Source organism: Jaculus jaculus, chromosome 4 (assembly GCF_020740685.1).
Source record: "Jaculus jaculus isolate mJacJac1 chromosome 4, mJacJac1.mat.Y.cur, whole genome shotgun sequence".
NCBI classification, from domain to species: domain Eukaryota; kingdom Metazoa; phylum Chordata; class Mammalia; order Rodentia; family Dipodidae; genus Jaculus; species Jaculus jaculus.
In genome coordinates this window covers 127,362,802-127,372,076 of record NC_059105.1, presented here as the reverse complement: position 1 = coordinate 127,372,076, position 9,275 = coordinate 127,362,802, and the positions used below count along the sequence as shown (strand labels likewise).

The following is a 9,275-nucleotide window of genomic DNA, read 5'->3' as shown; positions in this document are numbered from 1 at the left end:
GACACCCAGTCTCCCAGATTACTTACATATTTTAGGTTTGAAAATAACCCTTTGAAAGTCTTTTCTTTTAATTATAGAATTAAAACTATGGGTAAAAGATGTCTTAATGTTTGTTCCCCCTCTTGGAAAGTTCTTGTGTTACTTAATAGGCCATTCATATATGTAAGGTGTTTTTTTTGTGATTTTTTTTTCAATCTTTGGTTATACATTTCTCTCTGAATGTTTAAGACCATGCAGATAGCCAAATTTAATGAAGGATTAGTTTTGGAGGTCACTAATGGTTCTCCATAGAGACTTTAGGGACACAGGAGTAGCTCCATAACTTACTGGTGTCTTCTGTTAGGATGAGTCAAACTTTACAAACTTTAAGAAACAAACAAACAACAACAACAAAAAAAAACCCAACTAATTTTCAGGCTAAAATATGTTGGGATAGCTTGCTTAAGTTTTATCAAATTTAAGTCATGGGTAAAACATAAAGTTGTTTTATGTTTATAAAAATTTCTGTGGTACATAAAAATCAATAGCTATAAAGTTTAAGCCAAAATCATTTGTGTCAAGTAATGTTTTTACTTTCAAAAAATTTATCAAGGGTTATATTAATATTTACCTAGCTGTTTGACTCAGAAAAGACCTGATTATACTCTATTGTATATAAAGTAACTGTCTCAATTTTGGCAGCATGATAACATTTCATTAGATTTGGTTAATTTACATTCAGAAATTCTAGCTATACAGAACAGTCATCTTTATTTTGATACTACTAAGGCTGCTAATGATTTATTTACTAAAATTAAGTCTGTGTTGCCTGGTTGGGACTCTCTAAGTTCCTGGATAGGCAGCTTTGCAGCTGTGGGAGTTTGCCTTCTGCTTCTCTTATGCCTATTGCCTATTTTCTTCAAGTGTCTAATAAAGTCTATTGTCAATGTTCGTGCAGAGGTCTGAGCTATACACTATGGGAAATGTCCTTGGCTCTCTCAGACTTTATCATAGTTCTCCCTGAATTTTGTCCAGCTTTTAGCCAGAGATGGGTAAGAAGGGAGAAGGAAAATCTAAAACAGAGAAACCTGCTGGGTCAGAAAGCACTGAGGATAAGCTAATCTCCATTGTGTTGGGCTAAGCAAACAATGGTACTTTACAACTCTTAAAATGATAGGTGTATCTAAACAGGTGGTCAGAGGCCAGAGGCCCCCACAGTAGAATGTTTCTGGAATGCCCTTAAAATGGAGATTGCTCCAGGACCTGAGATAAATTAATAAGGCCATGATAATTATGGGAGCCCTACAACCAGGCCTCCCCACTCTAGTAGCAATTCCTGCAGGATATTGTAAAATCATTATTGACCTAAAAGATTGCTCTTTCACAATTCCCTTACACCCTGAGGATCATCAGCATTTTGCATTTAGTTTACTTGTGATAAATTTTAGAGGCCCTGAAGATAGTGGAGGCTGCAATTCTGAGCCAAAGGGTCACTTTTATCTCGTATGAGAAGCCTCTTCTCCTGGTCATTTGTGCCACTGACTTTACACCCACCGGAGTGTTCTGGCAGGAGGGGGCCCTCTTCTGGGTCCACCTACCCGCTTCACCACCCAGAGTCCTTACCCCTTACACCTCATTGGTGGAAGAGTTAATAAAAATTGGACGTGATCAAAGCAGAAAAATATTTGGTAAGTACCTTGATAAAATCATTCTACCCTACTCCACTTCCCAAATACAATGGTTAATTCAAAATGATGATGAATGGGCAATATCTTGCACCTCTTTTCAGGGATCCCTTGATAACCACTACCCTGCTAACAAACTTCTCAACTTTCTTAGAATTCAGCCATTTTTTTCCCTACACTAAACTCTTCCCAACCTCTTCCTCATGTTCCCCTAGTTTTCACTGTTGGCTCCTCTAATGGAGTGGCAGCCTTCACGGTAGACAATCAAACCACTTCCCTGCTATCCCCATTCCACTCTGCTTAACTGGTGGAACTTTTTGCTGTTTTACATGTTTTTCAACCACTTCCAAATACCTCCTTTAATCTGTATACTGATAGTGCTTATTTTGCTCAATCCATCCCCCTGTTAGAAACTGTGCCATACATAAAACCCACTACAAATGCTACCCCTCTGTTTTTCTCCATCCAGCAATGCGTACATTCTAGGCAACATCCTTTTTATATAGGCCATATTCGTGCTCATTCTGGGCTCCCTGAACCTCTAGCCACAGGCAATGCCATGACTGATGAAGCCACCCAGTTTGCCTTCCTTGTTAATCTTGATCCTGTGGCCCAGGCCAAAGCAGCTCACTCTGTACATCACCTTAACGCTGAAACCTTGTGTCTTCTTTTTAAAATCACTAGGGAACATGCTCACCAGATAGTCAAACAATGCACAAACTGTGTCACCCTCCTACCCATTTCCCACTTAGGTGTAAATCCTAGAGGTTTAATTCCCAATGAGATCTGGCAAATAGATGTAACACACGTTCCCTCATTTTGTAATCTTAAGTACTTCCATGTTACTGTAGATACCTTCTGTGGATTAATTTTTGCCAGCCTCCATGCTGGAGAAGCTTCAAAGAATGTCATTGCTCATGTACTCAATTGCCTTGGTGTCATGGGAAAGTCCCAGATTATTAAAACTGATAATGGTCCTGGATATACTGGAAAAAAGTTCCAAAATTTCTGTCATCAATTACAAATTAAACATATTACAGGCATACCGTACAATCCCCAGGGTCAAGGAATTGTTGAGCAAGCCCATCAAACTATTAAACATACCTTCCAAAAGTTAAAAATGGGGGATCTATATCCCATAAAAGGCTCTCCAAGAAATATCCTTCATCATGCCTTGTTTGTCCTAAACTTTTTAACCCTTGATACTCAGGGAAATACAGCTGCTGATTGCTTTTGGCACACAAATACAAAAAATACCTTCGCCAAAGCTATGTGGACAGATCCTTTAACCTTAAAATGGAATGGCCCAGACCCAGTACTCATTTGGGACCGAGGATCAGTATGCTTGTTTGACACCAAAGAAAATGCTCTGAGATGGCTGCCAGAGAGACTTGTAAAACAGGCTGATGATCCTCCAGTGACATCTCACATATCGAGGGAAGAAACACTTCCCTGAGAAAATCTCCCTTTTTTCCTAACAGGACAAAGCTGGATGGAACTCTACTTATCTTAATCCTCTTACTCACAATTGGACCCATTATCATAAATAAAATCATGTCTTTTGTACATCAACAGATTAAAGCCTTTAAGATGCAGCCTTTACAGTTCCATGATCACAGGTTGGAGCTGGTGGATCGAGGCGTTGCCACTGAAGACATACCACCTGCAGCTGTCACTCTCCCTTTATCTTACATTCTGTACTTAATTATTATACTGCTGTCCTCTACACCTCTGCTATCGCTGCGGTCTACCTGTCATGGCCTAATAGCTACCCCTCCTATGGGAGCTGCATTAGGATCCAGACCTATGCATGTCAGCTCACAATGAAGTGAGTGCGATATGGGCACCAACGTGGGTGCGAGGCGAAGCACTGCAGGGGAAGGTCCCTATCTGACTGCTTCTGGATTCCCTGAGAGGTATACCTATCTTCCATGGTGGTTGGTACCATAACTGTTATCACTAAGGACGTGCCTCACTCTCCGGCCACATAGGCCCTACCTCCTTTCCCCAAAAGGTACCAAGGGCGAAAGATTGTGGGAAAAAGATATCCCATGGGAGGAGTCGGGTCCCTACTCCCCCAGTTGGTTAATGCCCACCGCTGCAAAGTGGGCCTCCTCTGCTTTTTGTATAAAAGAAGGGAGGAGGGCTGAAGAAATGGCTTAGTGGTTAAGCACTTGCCTGTGAAGCCTAAAGACCCTGGTTCAAGGCTTGATTCCCCAGGACCCACGTTAGCCAGATGCACAAGGGGAGCATGCATCTGGACTTCATTTGCAGTGGCTGGAGGCCTTGGCGCGCCCATTCTCTCTCTCTATCTGCTTCTTTCTCTCTGTCACTCTCAAATAAATAAATTAAAATTAAAAAAAAAAAAAGAAGGGAGCTATGAACCAAACCTCAGCCATGTTAACAGAAACCACCATATAGCAAGTTAAGTTTCTACTTCCTCACCTAATATTCAACTACCAGAAACAATGGGATCATACACCTGGCTGAACACGCCCCCATCTTGCTGGTAGCTAATGAAGAAACAAAGGCATTGTGGTTTAACCAGTAACTCTGTGATCTTTACCCTAACCACATCCCCTTCCCCCTACAACTCCTTGCCCTGACCATGTCCACTTCCCCCTACAACCCTATATAAACCTACATGTAAAAATAAAATCTCAAGGCCTTGACAAACACCTAGCATGGTCTCCTTCTTATATCTGTTTGCCTTTTTCCACTCAGGTTAACTTCTCCTCGGGTCCTTGTTCAACTCCCTGCTGGCCAGGGCAACAGACTAACTCATTTAACCTAGAAACTGTCAGAAAAGGACAAGTAAGACAGTATAAATTCTAAGCACCTGTTTTGAAAACATCTTTGATTAGTTCAGATACCTGTGTTGGTACAAATTACCTGGAGAACATTGGAAACAGAACCATAGAGCTTGAATTTTTTCTTAAACCAAACAAGCTAGATAAATTTTAATATAACCCTTGATAAATCTTTTTGAAAGAAAAAAAAAAAAAGACATTACTTGACAACCCATGATTTTGGCTTAAATAGACAGCTATTGATTTTATGTAACACAGAAATTTTTATTAACATAAAACAATTTTATGTTTTACCCATGACTTAAATTTGATAAAGCTTAAGTAAGCTATTCCAACATATCCCAGAAAGATGAAAGTTATCATTGAATCACTTAAACATAACTGATTAAATCTAGTTATGACCATTCAATAGAATTAGCATAAATAATACAGAAGCTATCTTTAAAGTCATAATGTCTTTAGGAATGAGTACTTCACCTTTGGAAATTAACCACTACTATGTGAGCCTTTATCTTTTTTTTTTTTTTTTTTAAGTTCATTTTATATACTTTTTTTTTCTAGCTGAAAAAAGACATTAAGATTTAAAAAAAAAAAAAAAAAGCTTTACAGGCTGAAATCACTTTGTTGTGCTTGTGCTGGGGCTAGAACTCAGGACCTTGTGCACACTAGGCAAACACAGAGCTACTTCCATAGCCCAGCATCAGCCATAGATAAGTCATCAGACTGGATACAAGGGGATGCTAAAGTCCCCTTACTGTAGCAGGTAGGGATGGCAACCAGGACACTAACTCCCCCAAAACTAGGAAAATGTCATAGGTATGCCATAGCCTTTTTAGTGTTGAAGAGAAACCTTAATTTTTTCTGTGATTTTTTTGTAGAATCATTCAAGAAACTTACATGATTCTGAAAAATATTAGTTTAAGGAAAAAAAAAAAAAAAAACACTAAGCAGTCTTCCTCCTGAGACAACTGACACTGGAAGTCCTCCTTGAGGCAACAGTTTGGGGTGCTGATGGTTTCTGTGGGGTCCAGACAAAATGTGAGCAGCTGCCCTCTCAATGCCCTTGTCCGGGGGTGAACAGGGGCCAGTGCTTTGGTTCACAGTGTTTGTAGAACATCTTCTTGTTCCTCTTCTGGGAAGGAAATGATGGACATAGAGTCCTAGGCATCGTCCTTTGGCGAGCTGTCCTTGTCCAAGGCTTCCAAGATGGGTTGAGCTGGATCCTTTAAATACTCTTCTATTTTTACTAGGATGCTTGGGGGAGTGTGGAACCAATATTCCACTAGGCTTCTGTACTTCAGGAACAGAAAGAAACAGCCCCCTGCCTGTACCAGAAATGCTGAAAAGGTTCCCAAGGAGATCACAATGTCTCATTGCAGCTTTGTGGAAGCATCTGCTATTGACTTGAAGAAAAACATGTCGCTTAAATTCCCGGATCTAGAGATATTTTCTTGTGTCCACAACAGTTGTGCCTTAACTTGTAAACAGTATACTGTGAATGGCTTCAAATTGTCCAACACAATGGAGTTGCTCCTGAAGGGCCCTTTGACCTGTTGGGTTCCTTTTTTTTTTTTTTTTTTTTCCCCAGTAATGGACATAATACAAAAAAGTGGCCTTGGAGTTAAAGATGTCAAAGGGAGGGGAGAGGTAGATGATAAGGGGTCCTTCTCCTGGAGTCACAGAGATGTTTCTTGGAGGTCCAACAGTAACATTAGGATAGTGTTGAAACCAAGGCACTGTCACCCAGGAAGAAGTGAGTTCTCCCAGCTCAGCTCTAACTTGTAAGGAAACATTGAAGTCTGGTAAGAAGCCCTTTGAGGGGCCGGCCATGAAGTCACATATGGTTGCTGTGATTTTTGTACAGTTCACCCCTGGGTGCTCGAGTGTGACATCATGCCATTGACCAATGGTGTATTTATACTGTACCCGGTAGACCACGGGTTGTAAGTCATTGCTGGGGAAGGACGGGTCCCAACGCAGAACCTGCTTGGCGTTGTACAGGTGAATCTTCACATGTTGAGGAGCAGCCAGCTGGGAAAGGGAATCCAGCGGGTGAGCCATGGCACCGGGATTGCCGAGCAGCAGAAGCAGCAGCGGCAGCATGGCCCCAGGTGCCACCCACCTGGCTGCTACCTGAGCTTGGTCGATCAGCTCAGATCACCTAGGAGGCCATGGTGAGCACCAGTCTGCCCATTCTGGTGAGCCTTTATCTTAAGGATAGTTAAAACCTTGATGAAAAGAGGAACCTAATTTACTTTACTGAGAGAGTCTTACATCCAGTTTTATAAGACTTGAGTCATCAGTGACCTGTTAATGAGTGAGGCCTTATTATAAGACTCAGTTTCTTCACTGATTAAAATCTTGGCATCAGGTAAACCTTAGATTTAATGCAATTAAATGTTTCAAAAAAGGGGCCCTTACCCTGATGTACACATTAGGTAAACCTGATGCTTGTCTTTTGTAAGGAGTTTGTAAACTGATTAAATACCTTGACTCAGTTTACCTATTTAACATTTTGTCTAGTGATAAATTTTATCTAACAAATGTGACTTTAGGTGTTCAAAAGAGAAGAACTAAAGAGAACCACAGTTATATACTGTACTCCTTTTTCCTTGTCAGAGACAATTGGCCATTTTATCTCTAGTCACAGTCTGGGGGCACATGGTTTAAACTTGCATGGGGTGTGAGATAAAGGGGGTTCCATCCATTTTTTCAGAGTCCAGCTTTCCATGAATTTAAGTAGCATATGTTGGAAAGCAAGAGCCAAATGAAATTACAGAGCAGAGAAATAAGCATCCTGACATTCCTTATCCTATTCTGAAGTTGTTTGTTTTTACATAGCAAATTTGGCATTTGCAAAACACAAAGTGATAGACTCTTGTCTATGTTTAGCCTGGTTAAACTTCCAATTACATCTGTATTTATGACTTTGTGACCCACCTAGCATAGGCTTCACCAGTGTCTAATATAAGATGAATTTAGATTAAGACTATGTCCCTATATAAAACTTTTAGAGTACCCTTAAGAGTCTGTAAAGAGTTGAAAAATCTCTAACTTTAGGCATGGTGTTTAGTTTTAGCCTGAAAAATCTTTCCTATATATACACATCTTTATTTACATACTTTAATATTCTCATCTAAGTACCACTCTAAAAGCATTTTAAAAAAATTATTTTGTTTATTTTTATTTATTAGAGAGTGACAGACAGAGAAAGAGGTAGAGAGAGAGAGAGAGAGAGAGAGAGAGAAAATGGGCACGCCAGGGCCTCCAGCCACTGTAGATGAACTCCAGACGTGTGTGCCCCCTTGTGCATCTGGCTAATGTGGGTCCTGGGGAATCGAGCCTCGAACCGGGGTCCTTAGGCTTCACAGGCAAACGCTTAACCACTAAACCATCTCTCCAGCCCTCAAAAAGCATTTTTTAACAAGCATTTTATGTCCCAACATTGAAAAATTCCTTCCCAGTTCCTTCAATCAATTTATCTCATCCCATTATTAACCACCATTAAAAAAAAATTATTTGATTTTTATTTATTCATTTGAGAGAGACAGACTGAGAGAGAAAAAGGCAGAGAGAAAGAGAGAGACACACACACACAGAGAATGGACGCGCCAGAGCCTCTAGCCATTGCAAATGACCTCCAGAAACTTGCACTCCCTTGTGAATCTGGCTAACGTGGGTCTTGGGGAATTGAGCCTCAAACCAGGGTCCTTAGGCTTCACAGGCAAGCACATAACCACTAAGCTATCTCTCCAGCCCCCAAACCACCTTTTTTCATAAGGCTATTATGACAAACTACACCAAATTAATTAATCCTATTACTCACTAACAAGTGAGTAGTGTAAAGACAATTTTATGTCATTAATACCAGTAAGACAATAAACTAAGGCAAATATTGTTGCTATCTTGAGGCAGGCTGTCCTAGAAGTCAGGTCAGTTGCCTCCTCCTTTTAAGTACATTACATTTTTTTTTTAATACCTGAAAAATTATAAGTTACCACTTTAGAGAGAATTATGTTATTTTTAATAATCCTCTATGAAAGTTGAAGTTGACCTAGAACATAAATTCAGTAATTATATTTATGATATCATGTTAGAAAGTTGACACATTTTCTTTTACGTAAAACTTCAGTTATTTATAGGCTGTAGTTAAATGTGACATTTTTTTTCTCTCTTTCTTGTCACTTTTTTGTGAGCTGTTGCAGCTGGGTAGGGCTTGTATACACTGTAGATCAGCCCTACCTTACTCCCGGCACTCCCCAGGGGTCCGGTCTAGTACATGTGGAAGTAATGGCCAAGAATACTGCTGAGAGACCAAGGATTCTGACTACCTGAAGTGGAAAAGGGGAGGGGGTGTCCAGGACTGCTAGAAGGCCTCTAAAGAAGGTGGCACACAGGGAGAGGAGGCAAAGACATGGCACCTGCATGGGTAGAGGCACAATGTCTGCTTGCCACCTGACTGACACAAGCTGCTTTGGAGCACTTGCAAAGCTGGCTTGTAGTTTTGCTGTTTAAAGGGAGTGAGGGGAAATTTCTTTCCTAAACTTTTCATTTCCTAGCCAGATAAGCTATTTGGGTCAACATGGATGCCCAGAAATCCAGAAATAACCTGGACAACTTCTTCCCAAAAGGAGTCTGCCTCCCTCTGGGAAAGCTAATTTACTTAATTTTCAGAAGAGCTCTTATTCCATGAATCTGAGATATATATTTTTTGATGGGAGGCAATGTTACCCATAACAGGGAAAGATTAGAAACACCAAGACCAGAGGGCAACATTTCCAATGGCTGATTAGAACATGGG

General features: G+C 40.5%; 1 pseudogene; it reads right to left on the bottom strand.

The window, feature by feature from the left end:
* Positions 1-5,571: 5,571 nt before the first annotated feature.
* LOC101611062 lies at positions 5,572-6,577 on the bottom strand (annotated as a pseudogene).
* Between the last annotated feature and the right edge of the window lie 2,698 nt (positions 6,578-9,275).